The sequence below is a fragment of the Bos indicus genome, chromosome 26 (genome assembly GCF_029378745.1).
Source record: "Bos indicus isolate NIAB-ARS_2022 breed Sahiwal x Tharparkar chromosome 26, NIAB-ARS_B.indTharparkar_mat_pri_1.0, whole genome shotgun sequence".
Taxonomy (NCBI): Eukaryota; Metazoa; Chordata; class Mammalia; order Artiodactyla; family Bovidae; genus Bos; species Bos indicus.
In genome coordinates this window covers 15,117,659-15,134,810 of record NC_091785.1, presented here as the reverse complement: position 1 = coordinate 15,134,810, position 17,152 = coordinate 15,117,659, and the positions used below count along the sequence as shown (strand labels likewise).

Genomic DNA, 17,152 nt, shown 5'->3' with positions numbered 1-17,152 from the left:
GTGACTAGCTCAAGGAAGCTTTAAGAAAAAAGAGGGAGACAGATTAGACTCTAAAAGCAGTGGTTCTCAGCTCTGGCTATACATTAGGATCACTTAGGAAATGGTTGTTTTTTTTTTGTTTGTTTTTTTAATACAGATATCTAACCCCAGACTAATTGAATTAAAATCTCTGGGGATTTATTGTAGTGCTGAAGCAGCCCCAGAACAGTGGTTCTCAAAGTGTGTTCTCAGATCAGCAGCATCGGCATCACCCAGAAACTGGTTAGAGATACAAATTCTTGGGTTTCTGGGGTGGGGCCCAGCAATCTGTGTTTTCACAAGGCTTCTGGGTGATTCTGATACACTTTCAAGTTTTGAGAACCCCTGCTTTGGGTAAACTCCAGGCTGGAACCTGGTTTGACATGCTCGCCAGCAAGTCTAGCAAAGTGTTAGAATGTGCTTTTTCAGCCTGTTAGTGGCGCTCATGAACTACACCTCCCAGGGTCCATGCTCTGTGCCCCCTCCCCTGGAAGCCAGGCTGGTTCTCCTTAACCAACAAAATGTGGCAGAAGTGATACTGTTTCAGTGCCAGGCCAGAGTTCTAAGAAGACACAACAGCTCCTGCTTTGGGGGGTTTAAGAACCCCGAGGTGCAATGTAAGATGTCGGGCTCCTTGTGAAAAGGCCATATAGAGAGTTAGAAATTCTGAGTCTGTAAAGAGAGATCCTGTCACCTTAGCCTCCGGGCTGAGTTCAGCCCCAAATGGATCCACCAGGTGAATGCAGCCGCAGAGTGAGTAACCATTGGCAAGACCAGAAGAAGAAATTTCCAACTGAGCCCAGACCAGATTGAAGAGCTGTGAGCAAATAAAATGATTGCTGTTTGAAGCCAGTAAGTTTGGGGTGGTTGGTTAATGCAGCAACAGACAAAAAAAAAAAAAAAAAAAAAAACACTGCTCAGTAAATAGTCACTGAGCTAATGTGTGAAAGTGCTATAGGAACGTGGAGCTGGAACATAGCTCTCCTTTATCAAAGGAGGAGAAACAGGAGCTGGAGAGAAAGAAGGAATATACTATCCAGCTGAGGAAGAGGGTGGCTAAGAAGGGAATTTTGACCAGAAGCCAATAATGCTGTCCTCGTGCCCAGACAGCAAACGTTCACAATGCCCAGCCAAGAGAGAAACTGTATTTTATGGAAGTATAGTTAATTTACAATATTGTGTTAGTTTCAGCTATAAACCAAAGTGATTCAGTTACCACGTATATAAATAAATATATATATATATTCCTTTTCAGATTCTTTGCCATTATATGTTACCATAAGACATTGAATAGAGTTCCCTCTGCTCTACAGAAGGACCTTGTCGTTTATCCATCCCATATGTAATGGTTTGGATCTGCTAATCCTAAACTCCCAATCCATCCATTTCCCCCAAGCCCCTTCCCCACTGGCAACCACGAATCTGTTCTCTAGGTCTATAAGTATGTTTCTCTTTCATAAATTCATTTATGCCATACTTTAGACTCCATATGTAAGTGATATCAAATGGTATTTGCTTTTCTCTTCCTGAATTACTTCACTTAGTACGATAATCTCTAGGTCCATCCATGTTGCTATAAATGGCATAATTTCATCCATTCTCTTATGACTGAGTAATATTCCATCGTATGTATGAACCACATCTCCTTTATCCATTTCTCTGTCGGTGGACATTTAGGTTGTTTCCATGTCTTGGCTGCTGTGAATGATGCCACTATGACCACTGGGATGCGTGTATCTTTCCAAATTACAGTTTTCTCTGGATATATGCTCAGGAGAGGGATTGCAGGATCATATGGCAACTCTATTTTTAATTTTTTGAGGAACCTTTGTAGTGCCACACCAATTTACCTTCCCACCAACAATGTGAGAGGTTTCCCAAAGGTGTTAACTCTAGCTGCCACATATTGAATACTGATTATGTGCCAGGCATATAGATAAAGCATTTCCCCTATATTAGTGTTCACTAACAATATTATATATTTATAATATATATTGTACATATAATATACATTACATAATATATAAATAACAATATTGTATTATATAATTATGTATTTGAATAATATATTGCTTATTCTCAACAAGTTTGTATGGTAAGTATTATTATCACCCCATTTTACAGATAAGGAGATGAAAGTCATATAGCTACTATTAATTGGGACTCAACCCATATTTGTCTGATTCCCAAATTTAAGCTTTTAAGCCCGCAGTAGGGCCAACCTATTCAGAAAAACTGTGAGTAGCTCAGTTTCGAAAGGTGATAACAGAGAAGAGTTACTACCTGCCATTGATTGCAAATAAAATGTGCTGTTTTTAGCACAGGAATGCATCTCCAATTTTAGGATAGAGGTCAATGGAAAAATAGACTGCATATTACAGCTAAATATAGATGTGATGGTAGATCACATCTATTTGGTAAAACAAAGGAAACTAGTAGTTAATCTTAGGCCCAGCCATCTGTAATGAAGAGTAGGTAGACACTTAGGCATTCTGAGAAACTTAGCCGCAACTTCTCAATCCCAGAAGTGCGCTACTTAAGCAGAGTTAAGAAAAGACAGGCCAGATGCAAGCCAGAGCAGGAGAGCTTTTCTGGCCTGAAGCTCTTCAAGACTACAGAAAGGTTTTCTTTTACCACTTCTTTTAAAATTGTTCTGACTGACTGTGTGGATCACAATAAACTGTGGGAAATTCTGAAAGAGATGGGAATACCAGACCACCTGACCTGCCTCTTGAGAAATCTGTATGCAGGTCAGGAAACAACAGTTAGAACTGGACATGGAACAACACACTGGTTCCAAATAGGAAAAGGAGTATGTCAAGGCTGTATATTGTCACCCTGCTTATTTAACTTTTATGCAGAGTACATCATGAGAAACGCTGGACTGGAAGAAACACAAGCTGGAATCAAGATTGCCGGGAGAAATATCAATAACCTCAGATATGCAGATGACACCACCCTTATGGCAGAAGGTGAAGAGTAACTAAAGAGCCTCTTGATGAAAGTAAAAGTGGAAAGTGAAAAAGTTGGCTTAAAGCTCAACATTCAGAAAACGAAGATCATGGCATCTGGTCCCATCACTTCATGGTAAATAGATGGGGAAACAGTGGAAACTGGGTCAGACTTTATTGTTTTGGGCTCCAAAATCACTGCAGATGGTGACTGCAGCCATGAAATTAAAAGACGCTTACTCTTTGGAAGGAAAGTTATGACCAACCTAGATAGCATATTGAAAAGCAGAGACATTACTTTGCCAACAAAGGTCCGTCTAGTCTAGGCTATGGTTTTTCCAGTAGTCATGTATGGATATGAGAGTTGGACTGTGAAGAAAGCTGAGCGCCGAAGAATTGATGCTTTTGAACTGTGGTGTTGGAGAAGACTCTTGAGAGTCCCTTGGACTGCAAGGAGATCCAACCAGTCCCTTCTGAAGGAGATCAGCCCTGGAATTTCTTTGGAGGGAATGATGCTAAAGCTGAAACTCCGGTACTTTGGCCACCTCATGTGAAGAGTTGACTCATTGGAAAAGACTCTGCTGCTGGGAGGGATTGGGGGCAGGAGGAGAAGGGGATGACCGAGGATGAAATGGCTAGATGGCGTCACTGACTTGATGGACGTGAGTCTGAGTGAACTCCGGGAGTTGGTGTTGGACAGGGAGGCCTGGCGTGCTGCGATTCACGGGGTCGCAAAGAGTCAGACACGACTGAGCGACTGAACTGACTGACATAAGCTTCAGTTTCTTGTGTAGGAAGCATCTCACTTCCTTTATCAATTCAAGATGCCAACGTTTCCTTGGTGTATCAGAGCCAAGTACAAGGGAGGGGAAGTCAGTGGGCTCCTAGGGGGCTTGGAGTTATTTATCTGCCCACTTTTGATTTCTCTTCATTCCTTAGTTAAACTTATACTTGTGAATACACCACTGTGCACCAAGCAGTGGGGAAGACAAGGTAACACAAGACAAAGTCTCCGTCTTCAGAGAGTTCTGTAAACCCACGAGCTAGAAGCAAATGGAATGAATACTTGGATTACAGGATTGCAGACAGGAACTTCCCTGATGGTCCACTGACTAAGGCACTTCCCAGGTGGCACTAGTGATAAAGAATCCGCCTGCCGTTGCAGGAGACATAAGAGACCCAGGTTCAATCTCTGGGTCAGGAAGATCCCCTGGAGTGGGGCATGGCAACCCACTCCAGTATTCTTGCCTGGAGAATCCCGTGGACAGAGGAGTTTGACGAGCTACAGTCCACGGGGTTGAGAAGAGTCAGCCACGGCTGAGTGACTTACTAAGACTCTGTGCTCCCAAGGCAGGGCTCCTGGATTGGATCCCTGGTCAGGGAACTCGATCCCACATGCTGCAACAAAGATTCTGCAAGCCACAACTAAAACCTGGCACAGCCAAATAAATATTTTTTAAAAATTTTTAAAAGATCACAGACAGCCACAGTCCCTTCTTATTCTCTCTCTGTTTATTTGGGAGGCTGCCATAGGATTGTGGAATCTGATAGATCTTAGTTCCAATCCCAATATTGCCACTCCTGGCTGTGGGTCTTGGTCAAATCACTTAACTTCTCTGGGTCTCAATTTTTTGTGTGTAAAACGAGATTAATAATGCTGACCTCACAGGCTTTTGTCAAAGGCTGGGTGAAATTCTGTCAATGAAAGCATTTGAGATGAGTATTAGAGGTTGTGATCTTATTTACTGAATTGAATTCTACGCTCCCTCCCCAGCTGGCTCTTGTCTCTGATTCTTCCTCCTCTGTTTTCTTTCCCTTTGTTGTAAGGGTACCCAAAATTTGTTTTAATTAGGTGTGGTAAGAAATGCAGGCACATGGAAGGCGGAGGCAGGCTCAAGATGGAAGGATATATATATATATATATATAAAACTAGGACTGATTCAAGTTCTTGTACAGCAGAAAACAACACAACTTTGTAAAGCAATTATTCTCCGAGTAAAAGAAAAAGATATTCAGACATGGAAATGACCATCACAAAGGAAGTTGTGATCTCAGTTTCCTGAAGTATAAAACAGGAGGCATGGCACACCATGCAGAGGGGCCGGATGGGGAGGCACTAGGGTCGGTCAGGAGGCAGAGGAAGTGAAGAAATATGTGGACAAGAGCTTTACTGCACTAGTTTGAATAACCTCAGTGGGCTTTGGGGCATCAGAGCTCTCTCTAATAATCTGGTACCTGTCCCTGAGTTGATTAGTGGTCTGGGATGTGAGAGCCCAGCAGAGGAGGTTGTTGGAAATATTGACTCTGTGTTGGTTGGTTTGCATGTGAAAGATTTGTTCACAGGTGAGTCATTTACTATCTCTAGGAATTGGCTATCCCTGGGAGGAGATTTCCAATCTCCTATCTCTCTCCTATCTCCTGCAGTCTCTCCAAAGTCAACAAGGGCCCGGATGTCAAACTATCAGAATAAAGAAAATAAAAAGACATACTTAATATCCCTTTCTAGCCACTCCTCAATAGGAAGCAACTGACTGGGCTCTAAGAGAACTGGGAGCAGCATGGAGGCTGCTGGGTAACCACCCCATTAGGAGTGGTGGTCTGCAAGGAAGAGAGAAGGAGGGTCAGTGAACCCAGTGGAATTTCAGCCCAGGCACTACCTAGTTTACCAAGATTTCAAGCCCATCACAGAGTGAAACCTAAGTAAACAGGATGAAGGCAGCAAAGTATACTGCTCATGAAAACCTCTTTGAAGGCAGGACCCACGATTTATTTTTTTATTCCCTTGGTTGAATAATCATTCAATAGGAAAAGCAGCTAAAATGGCCCTATGAAAGAGAAAAGAGAACTGTGGACTGGTACTTTACTTCTTAAAAAAACAAAACAAAACTTTATTTTGCTCAATTTCTATTCCCTAAGTTAAGTATACTGAATTTACATATTTTCATAATTGTCTTCAGTTTTTAGTAGAAACAGAATTAGCCGTGGATTGGAGACCATCGCTTATGTCCCCAAAGGAAGAGCCCCTTCTGGCTCATGCTGGTGGAAGAAATTGAACCAGCCATGCTTTCTTTCCCTGGTTAAATTTTCAGGGGAGGCAAAAGGGTGTAATTGATGATGAAGGTGATGATGATGATGATGATTAACATTGATGACGACTTAACACATTTATAAATGTGCCAGTCACTGTTGTAGGCACTTTTGAACCATTACTCCATTTAATCATAACATACATAGTTTGGCTATTATTGACTCCCAGTTTATCAATGAGTTACCTAAGGCACAGAGGCTAGGCAGCCAACCTCCAAGATTAAGAGGTTAATCTTAGACTCTAAACTGAGGCATTCCATGCTCTTAATCACTCCACAGCACTGTCTCCTTCCTTCAGAGTGGTTTCTGCAAACAAAGATGATCTTATTCACACCATTACAGGCGAGAGCTGCGTAAATACAGAATCCCAGTGGGGTGATGTGTGTTGAGCCTTTGTGCTAGCCTGGGTGTGTAACCGGGATTGATCCTTGGAAGAGCTGTGGCATATGGAAAGTTTGTCTCTGGGGCATGGAAGGAAGAAAAATGGGCTAAGATCTGGTCTGTCATGGGTGAGTTGTGTGTCCTTGGGCACAGCTCTTGACATCTTGTTTTCAAAGGAAGCTGTTGGGTATGATGATCTTTAAGGGTCCCGTCTATGTCAACTGCCTCTGCCAGAAATCCTACCGGAGGCTAAATTATTGGAAAGGCAAGGAGAGTGTTGAGTAGGTTCTTGAACATCCAAACATGAGTAGATAATAGCTGTTTGGGTGCCCTGCATGTCTGCTCAGTTGCTCAGTCATGTCCGATTCTTTGTGACCACATAGGCTGTAGCCTACCAGGCTCCTCTGTCCATGGGATTTCCCTGGTAAGAATACTGGAGTGGATTGCCAGGGGAGCTTCCTGACCCAAGGATCAAACCTGCATCTCCTGCATCTCGTGGATTGGCAGGCATATTCTTTACACTGGGCCATCTGGGAAGCCCTATTTGGGTGCCCTGAGGAACCTAGCGCTTAGTTGCCTGCTGATTTATGTTGCACCATATGCCTGCAGCTGGCGAATGGATAATATCACTCACAGTTACTCATAGATGCTCAGAAAACCTGAAAAGAAGAAAGGAATAAGTATTTAGTGAGAAAAATATTACAGGAGACACTGGGGAGAGCAGGGTAAAGAGGGCAGACTTTTCATTGTTTTGGTCTCAGAATACGACAGTGGATATCGACTAAAGACAGTACTGCCGTCTTAGGAAGTGTTTGGAAATGGAGAAGGGCACTTCTGCTCTCACCCTGGCTGCAGTTGTTGGACTGAAAATGCTAACATCCTGAAACTCTTGGGACCTCCACCACACACACAAGGAAGAATTGTCCAGGCCAGAATGCTTGGAGCGTTCCCACTGAGGAAGAATAAAAGAAGTTCTCAGAGTGGGGAACATAAAAAACTTCTTTGTGCATTTTTCTGAACATTAATCAATAATCCATTAACTCAGGGAAGCTGAATGCTCTTCACACAGAATCCAGAACAAACTGACAGATTTAAGAACTCTGGAGAGGCTGCTTGGCCTCGGACAAGGCATTTCATTTCCTCGGTCCTCAGTTTCTCCATCCTTATAGCACTAACATTCTATAACTTCCTAATTCCTGTCATCAGAAAGGAGAAACACTTTGTAAAAATCAAGGCTTGGAAAGCCTTTGTTTTTCTCATTTTGTGTATGGTAGATACCATACTGCGATTAACCAAAATGCATAGGGCAAAGTTTAAATATGAAATATGCAGATGCATACTTTATTGACTGTACCAACTATAGTTAATAACACTGTGTTGTGCATTTGGAAGGTTCTAAGAGAGTAGATCTTGTAAGTTCTTATCACAGGAAAAACATTTTTGTAACTATGTATAGTGACAGATGTTAACTAGGCTTCTTGTGGTGATCATTTTGCAGTATATACAAATATGGAATCATGTTATACACTTGAAACCAGACAACTTTATGTCAATTATTTCTCAATTTTAAAAAAAGTATACAGAAGCAAATGATCCCAGAAGATTTTTGATAAAGTATGATTTTAACTATGTAGCATGTTCTCTGGAGATATATTTGAATTTTTCAGAACCAAACAACCAAAGTGCATACAAAACCATGGTAGGGCACCCTTCCTACTGGCTTTAAAAAAAAAGGATGTTAGGACATGAAACAAGCCTAATTCTATATTTCAAGCAAGGTGAATATAATTGGGCCGGAAGGCAGTGAGTCTGAGAAGTGTTGCCCAGAGAGGGCCTTGTTTATTAGAATGTAAAGTTGAAAATATGATTATTCTTCTTCCTTCTTCTTCTACTTTATGCCTGAATTATTCCCCAAATACTTATCAGTAGTTGTTTTTTTCTTAAAAGAGACACTCCTTCATTCTTTCAAGGAGACTCTTGACTGCTTTTTTTGTTTGTTTTGCTTTATGATTCTGAAATTAAGAGAAAAAGCATGTAACTCAACTGCTCATGCTGGAGACTTAAACTTCATGATGTTGGATTTCAGACTTGCTTGTTTTGTCTTATCCCTTTTGACAGGCTCAGTTTTACTTGGCTTTATGCTCTCATTCTGGAAGAACTAAGAGCTTTACATTGCTGCCTGTGACTTGTGGCCTGTATTATACTCATTTGTTTCAGTAGAAGTGATGACCCAAAAAGGTTGGAATTTGACCCCAGAAAACAAGAAGGGAATGACAGAACTGTTTTGGTTTTTTTTAATTAATTAATTTTTATTGGAGTATAGTTGCTTTACACTGTTATGTTAGTTTCTACTATACAGCAAAATGAATCAGCCACACATACACATATATCCCCTCCATTTGGGGCTTCCTTCCCATTCAAGTCATCACAGTACATTGAATAGAGTTCCTTGTACCATACCTAGGTTCTTATTAGGCATCTATTTCATGTGTGTGTGTTAGTCACTCAGTCATATCGACTCTTTGTGACCCCACTGACTGTAGCCCACCAGGCTCCTCATCCATGGCATTCTCCAGGCAAGAATACTGGAGTGGGTTGCCATGCATTTCTCCAGGGGATCTTCCCAACCCAGGGATTGAACCAGGATCTCCTGCATGGCCCGCAGATTCTTTACCATTTGAGCTACCCAGGAAGCCCTATAGAAACTATCATTTTACACATAGTATCAATAGTGTATATGTGTCAATCCCCATCTCCTAATTCTTCCCACCCCTACTTGACCTACTTGAGCCCAGCTTGAGCCACTAGGACTCAAAACTTGCAAAGAAGGCAAAGAGAGGGCAGTCTGTCTTCTCAGTGTCAGAATGAAACACTCTACCAGGACTACCAAGAATTATTGAATGATCTAGGCTGAAGAGTGGACCTTTGCTTGAGTTTCTGTTTACTATTGGCCAAAGGCCACTTTCAACCCACTCCAGTGTTCTTGCCTGGAGAATCCCAAGGACGGGGGAGCCTGGTGGGCTGCCGTCTATGGAGTCGCACAGAGTCGGACACGACTGAAGTGACTTAGCATAGCATAGCAAAGGCCACTTTGAAGTTACATCAGAACCTATAAACTTGTACCCAGTAGAGATATAAATGAATTCTGAAAGGTAGAAATAATAATCCTCAAGTTATGGTTCTATTGCTTGTAGGGCAAGCAATTTTGTGTCTAATCCAACCATCTTATGTCAACAGTCTTTCCTCAATGCTATGTAATTGCAATTCCGCTAATTCTCTTTGGAATCAGTTTTACTACCCTTCACTAATGAATTTAATAAATCTCCAACATGTGTTCATTCTATGTTTAAGAGTCATATTTTTGACTTATTGAAGAGTATACTTTGACAAGTCCAAAGAATTCTAGTATTTCTAGAATATAAAGATCATACTTTAAGGTATACAAGGCCTTCTTGGATTGTAATTTGCTTTTTTATTTATAGGTTTTATCTGTTTCCATATTAGCAGTTTTAAAGCACAAAGGTTCAAGAAGCACACTAATCTGTTGGTTACAGAGGAATATGATTCCCTCAGTGGGCAGAACAAACCTGAAGCCAAATGTCAGGTTGGTTTTCACCTTTTATTTACTCCTTCTCACCTTCCCACCTTGTCATAACTGACTGATAAAGCCCTTTAATCTGAATTTATTATTCCAGCTCTTTGTTTCAGATGGTAGGAAGTGTCTGATAGATTACAAAGTATGATTGATAGCAAGAGATTCTTCCAAGACCAATTGTTTTGAAATAGGTGATAGAGCTTTAACCTAGTGGATTTTGGACTGTAGTTCTTAGGCTTATCATGGACTTCTCTAAACTCTCCCTCTCCCTGCTTCTTCTCCCCATAAACACCCTTCAGCCAGAACAACTCCATTTATATGCTGAGATTCAGGTAAGGTTTCATTTGAATGATCAATTTCTTAGGAGATGTATTTAATCCAAAGAAATGAAGTATTAATCATGGTGGAGGCAATCATGGTGTTGTGGAAAGAGTCCTGAAGCCAGGACACATGATAAGTCTTTGCTTTGCCCTTTACACCTGTGTAATCTTGTACAGATGATTTCACAGGGTCTTGAGGTCCATATTTATAAACCTACCTTGCAAGAGAATTGTGTGATAAGAGAGATCACATAAAGTGATGTGTGATTGTGAAGGGTTGCTATGAACAGCTTTTCAAGCATTGCCAACATGCAATAGAAATGTTTGGGGATCACAGGAGGAGCCCCTAGAACTCCTCAGCTCATGCTAATTATAATATTAATTATATGGCCACTTAGTCATATGGTTATTGATTTTAACTTTAGTGTATGAACACTTTCTTCTTCATTACCTTAAATTTTCTTTTGCACCCATCTGATTCTCCAGTTTCTAATTGAAATTTGGAAGTTTCGTGAAAACTCGACAGGAGCAGTTTTTATGAAATGTTTACTCCAGTGGAGCAGATTGTGCTGCTCATCCGAGTCAGTTCTCAAACAAATTTAACTCTCAGCCCTGTAGCCTTCATACAGAAAGACAGGGAAGGCAAAAATGGAGCTGTGATGAATGGTGCCAACTGGACAGCCTTGTGCTTCTGACTCATTTCAGAACCATTATCATGTCAATAGAAGCATCCCCTTTATCCCCATATTTTTTTATAAGGGAATGCTATTAGTAGAGCAAGGTCCAGAGAGAAGCAGCCCATTAACACTGCGATCAGGCTTAAAGACAAAAAAAGCAGAAATGGACATCCAGAGATGCCTTGGTCACTGGATAAAAGGGAAAAAGTACCATTGGAAAGATGGAAAGGAAAAGTCTATGTACCTAAAGTAGGACTGATATCACACAGTAATAAATAGCTGTTACTTGCTAAACATTACTGTGTTCCTGACACTGTGCTTATAAATAAATTATCTTGTTTGATCCTCACAATTGCCCTATTAGTCAGGGTAGGCTAACTGCCACAACAAATAATCTCCAAATCTCAGTGACTTAATAAGGTAAAGACAAATTGATTACTCTTGTCCCCATCCTCTCCAGGACCTTGGAGTCCTTTTTTTTTTTTTCTCATTAACCTTTTATTTTTAACTTAGTTTTACAGTAAAGAGACAGAAAAGAAGCAAATCATTAAACAGATACCATAGCTGTCAATCTTAAATTTTAAATGAGGCTCTTGTTAAACAAAGCAGTAACACTACATCCTATAATTGCGTGTTTACTTGTATATACGAGAACTGTGTGCAAAGTGCTTTTCAAACTATAAAATAAGACTTTGAAATAGAATGCAAATGATTATCCCTAGGATTTAGTTATCTCCAACTGCTTGTAATGAATCACAACTGCTTACATTCTTACTCTGCATCTTATTTACTTATATACTAAGATACGACAAAAGGAGAAGGGGGCAGCAGAGGATGAGATGGTTAGATAGCATTGCTGACTCGATGGACCTGAATTTGAACAAACTCCAAGAGATAGGGAAGGACAAAGAAGCCTGGTGTGCTGCAGTCCATGGAGTCACGAAAAGTTGGACACAACCTAGCAACTGAACAACAATGACATACTAAGAGAAAAACCACTGTTTTCTGAAACCAGATTGATAGCTAATTTTTAAAAATAATTCCCAATCCACAGGTCTAAATTTTATTTTTACATATAATTCAGTTACAGGCTTCATTTTTTCCCCTAAATAAATAGTGGACAGCTTTTAAAAAGCAAATCTTAGCAGATCTCTTTAGACAGACACATTTCAATCAAGATGGGGTGTTTAAAAATCAGTTTATATATGAGAAAAAAAGGAAAGAACAGTCTTCAAGAAAGCAAATTGTGTTCTTTAAAATATGGAATGTTTCCCGGATTTGCATACCACCGTTGTACAGGGCCATGCTAATCTTCTCTGTATCATTCCAGTGTTAGTATATGTGCTGCCGAAGTGAGCACGTGGAGTTCTGTATCCTCCAGCAGGTGAAGAGAGAGGGAGAGAGTACACAGGGGAGGAGCCCATGGGAAGGTTCTTACAGTCAAGGCCTGGATGTAGAAGGTATCACTTCTGCCCGCATTCCATCAACCAGAACTCAGTCAGATGGCCCTACCTAACTGCAAGGGAGGCTGGGAAATGTCCACTAGGCATCCAACCAAGAAGGAAAGGAAACAAGCCTTAGTGAACACTAGCCTCTTCTGTAACAATTCATTGCTCCCATTTTACAGATGAACTGAGTTTTTGACAAGTGAAGTAACTTGCCTAATAGCACATAGCAAGTGAGTGGTAGAACCTGGATAAGTTCTTGGTATGATACATTCTTGGTAGATCCCAAGAACATGACTGCTGCTCTGCAAGACCACAGAAGTGGTGGTGATAAATTCTGATTTCTTGCCCCAAGTCTAAAATGTGGTACAAATGGCATCTTTCCAGGGTATCTTTATATCCCAAAGAAAGAATGGCTACTTTTAAAAATGTTGACCCCTCTGTATTTCCCTATGTTCATCAATTTTAGACCCACCCAAAATGGCCTTGCCTTTCTATGACATCCCAGCTCCCTACTCCTGAATAAATTCCATGGAAATTTCTTAGTTGAATGAAGTTTGCTTCATGAAATGTCCAGCTGAATGATGGTTGCTTGAGGCCAAGATTACCCAGTACCTCACTGAGGAGAAGGCTCAGGCTGGTGCTGTGCTAATGGGCAGCAATGTGAGGGGTAGATGCCTGGGCAGCCCCCTCACTGGGGAATCATCATGTATGTTGGACTCACAGATTTCAGGGCTGGCTGCTGGATTGGTGTCCACCATGAGGAGCCACTAGAGGAAAATGATTACAGAATGGGAAATAATACTTTGAATGGCAGGCCAAGCATGGCATCTTTGTCAAGCCATTCATTGTGACAGAAGGAGACTTCCCTGTGGAGGACTATGGGTTGGATAAGATGTGACGCCCAAGGAAGGACACACCCCTGCCCCAGTTTCTGACCATCCATCAGCCCCTCCCTGTGTGTACCCATAACCCTCTTCCCTGACCCCATTTCTATTTTATTCACCTTTCCCTTGCCATTGCTTTTTGAGACCTGTGCATTCAACATGCCAGAAACCTGGGGTCAAAACCCTAGTCTGTCTTTAGTGATACTATTTGTTTTCCTAGTTTGTCCATCTCCACTTCCTCCTCCCCATCCTTGGGGTTCTGTTCAAGTGTTATCTCCTTGAACTCAAACTTGGAGATTTTAGGCTCTTCAGAGAAAATAGACTCAGGAAAGGGTTCTGGAAAAAGTATAAAGCGGATGCTGGTCCTGCTCATCCAATCACCAGGTACTGTGGACATGCCTTAGGGACAAGGTTGCTCTGTGTGTATGAGTGTGTGTAAACTGAAAGCTCTGTACCACACGCATGCTGTAACACCAGAAACACAGGTCTGTTTGATGCAGAGGGGTGGGCATGGACCCAGAGAAAGGCACCATCTCTCAACGCTCCCTAAGCATCTCTTAGGGATATCAGTAATTGTCTGTTTTGCTGTTGTAGCAATATCCAAAATGAACAGATGCTCGCTCTAGACAACTGACCTTTACTCCTTTACATTAATGTGAAGCAGTGCAGACAGCAGAGCCCCCTGGTACACTGACCCGACTTTCTGGTTTCTTCTTCCGTCGGGCAACATTAACTAATTAACAGTTAATAGGTTAAGTACTTTGGACTCTGTTCTCCTGGAGCTCTTGTTCTTATTCCGGTCTCAGAATCTCTCCTTTGTGGGTATCTGGCTTTGTTAGAGGGAATTCAAAAGCAGTTTAACATTTCCCCCTGAACAGAACAGCACAAATCAGTGCAGTTTAACATTTCCCCCTAAACAGAACAGCAGACATCAGTATAGAAAGAAGGAAATTGCTACTTTGAAACCTACAAATGGAAGGATAGCTGTCTTTGTTTCACATCTATTTTCCACATGTGAGAAGCAGTCAGCTTCACTGATTATGTACTGCTGAGGATGACCTTTCCATTTTTCTGTCTCGGAAACCTGTAATTTAATGTGAAGCATCTATTGGTGGGCTGATAGTACAAAGACTTCTCAGGATAATGTGCTTGATTTTCCCCCTTGAAATCAATTCATGTTTATTAAGTGTCTTTTATGGAAGTAGCATGGAACAAGGTGCTTCACATGCATTATCTCATTTAGTCTCATGTAAGCCTTTCAGTTGCCTCTGATGTAGCATCATTAGCCAGCGTTTTCAGACAAGATAAAAGGGAACAAGGAAATGTTCGCTCAGGGCTCTGAAAGTGCTAAATCACTTCCAGGGGATGAATACACTTACTGTCTAGTTTCTATTTGATGGATTTCAATAAAGTTTTTTAATATTAATACCTATGTCACATTTGCATAATCCTTTCAACTTTTCAAAGCACTGTCGCCTCGTTCACATGTCATTTGATGCGCATGCTCTCCTGTGCTGATGATGGTAGAGAACTATTAGATGGCATCTTTTTTTTTTTTAGCCTAAATCTCTGCAGAGCAGCTTGCTTTGGTTGCCATAGCTAAGGTTCAGAATGAAACCAATAGAAATCTTGCTTTCAGAAATCAAATCCACATTTTCATTTACAGGGTCTCCCTGGGAGGGTGTGATCGGTACAGCAATGCACATTGGTCCTCGCCTACCAGAGCCGATTGCCCTGGTTACATATGCCGCCTAGATTTTAGAAATTTAAGTGTCTTTACTACCCTGTCCTTGTTGGGATCTTCCTTCCAGTTTGCCCCAGTTAATGACAGCCAAAAAGAAAGAAAGAAAGAAAAATAAGAAGGAAAAAAAGAGGTTTGTGTGCTTGTGCAATGAGGTGCATTTATTCTAAAAAAATCCAGAATGCAGCCTAAATGAAGTAGGGAGGGGGTGCCAGCAGATGAAGCATAAGGCAGGTGCTTACTTTATTGCTGCATCTGGTGCCAAGTATTTGGCATAATTTTTCCCCTCATTTCTAATTATTGGCACTGGTGCTTACTTTACTTTTTAGCTGAACCATCTGAGAAGAGTCTAGGAATTGCTCTGCCTCTCTTACTTATACAGGCAGTTTTCTGACAAATATTGTAAGTGAACACAATCCTGAGGTGTTTTTGTTTGTTTTGTTTTTGCCTCAAAATAACTCATGGATTATGGAAAGAGAGATTGGGCAAGTTAACATGTTATTTGATTCTGCCCAAATTGCCATGGGTTTAATTTTTAATTTGTTTCCCAAGACTTGACTCAACCTTTCAGACTCACCTGTGATTTAGATTTCAGAATTGTAGGTCTGAGCCCATAGCTTCCTCAGGTGTTTTCTTTTAAAAAGTAGGTTGTTAAATACGCCAGTTGAGGTGGCACATCCCTTTTACTATTGGACTTTTCTTCGTTAGGTGATGAAGGGAAATATTGCAAAAATATTAGATGCAAGTTATTTGATGCCCTGTCATTCTGCAAATGTTTATGAAAGGGCCTCCCTGGAGACTGAGTGGGAAAGAATCCACTTGCCAATGCAAGAGACATGGGTTTGATCCCTGGTCTGGGAAGATCCCACATGCAACTATGACTGTGCTCCACAACTACTGAGCCTGTGCCCTAGAGCCCTGAACCACAACTGCTGAGCCCACACGCTGCAAGTACGAAGCCTGCATGCTCTAGAGCCCCTGTTCTGCAGTAAATGAAGCCACCTCAATGAGAAGCCCATGCACCGAAACCAGAGTCGCCCCTGCTCGCCACAACTTGAGAAAAGCTCTCGCAGCCACAAAGACCAAGCACAACCAAACCAAATAATAAATTAGAAAAAATGTTTATGAAGAGTGAACACTGTGTCAGAACCTCACAAAGAACAAACAATTGTTGCCCCAAACAATGCCAAGAACCACGAGGCATGCAAAGACAAGGTCTTTTCCTTTCGACAGTTTTGGTCCCTAGGAAAAGTGAGACAAGAACAAGGAGCAACACAATGCAGCTCGGAGGGGAGGAACAGCAATACGATTAAGAAAAGCACGTGGATCTATCACTTCTGATGGCAGATATAGCATAAAGGAAAAAGGTCTTCATTCCCATGCCTTAAGGTAATTTAACTGAGTGGATGTGGTTCGATTACTGTATTTGAGGTGATATTTGATTTCTATGCATTTACCTGACCTTTACCCTTTATCTCCTTCTATTGACTCTAATCTATGTGTGAATACATATACATATATATATATATATATATATAAATAATTGTATATATACATGGCTTCCCAAGTGGTGCTAGTAGTCAAGAACCCACCTGCCAATGCAAGAGACATAAGAGACACAATTTCGATCCCTGGGTCGGGAAGATCCCCTGGAGGTGAGCATGGCGACCTACTCCAATATTCTTGCCTGGAGAATTCCATGGACAGAGATGCCTGGCAGGCTGCAGTCCAGGTGTCACAAAGAGTAGATCGCGACTCCAGCCATTTAGTGCACAAAATAGCACTAGATTAAGAGATCACTTGGGGGCTTCCCAGGCGCTAGTGATAAAGAACCTGCCTGCCAATGCAGGAGATGCAGGAAACACGGGTTCGATCCCTGGGTCAGGAAGATCCCCTGGAGGAGGGCATGGCAACCTACTCCAGTATTCTTGCCTGGAGAATCCCTTGGACAGAGGAGCCTGGTGGGCTACTCCTAGTTAATAGGGTCACAAAGAGTTGGAAATGACTAAAGTGACTTAGCATGCATGCAGACACATGTATTTGTGTGTG

The 17,152-nt window shown here is 41.5% G+C and overlaps 1 protein-coding gene and 1 non-coding gene across 2 annotated transcripts in view; one reads left to right on the top strand and one right to left on the bottom strand.

The window, feature by feature from the left end:
• The window catches only part of LOC109553109 (protein FRA10AC1), a 76,552-nt gene that overhangs the window by 5,427 nt on the left and 53,973 nt on the right, over positions 1-17,152 (top strand). The window lies entirely within an intron of this gene.
• On the bottom strand, positions 12,285-12,390 carry LOC139180046 (U6 spliceosomal RNA). Its single transcript, XR_011564393.1, has one exon. It is a non-coding gene; the product is annotated as a U6 spliceosomal RNA (small nuclear RNA).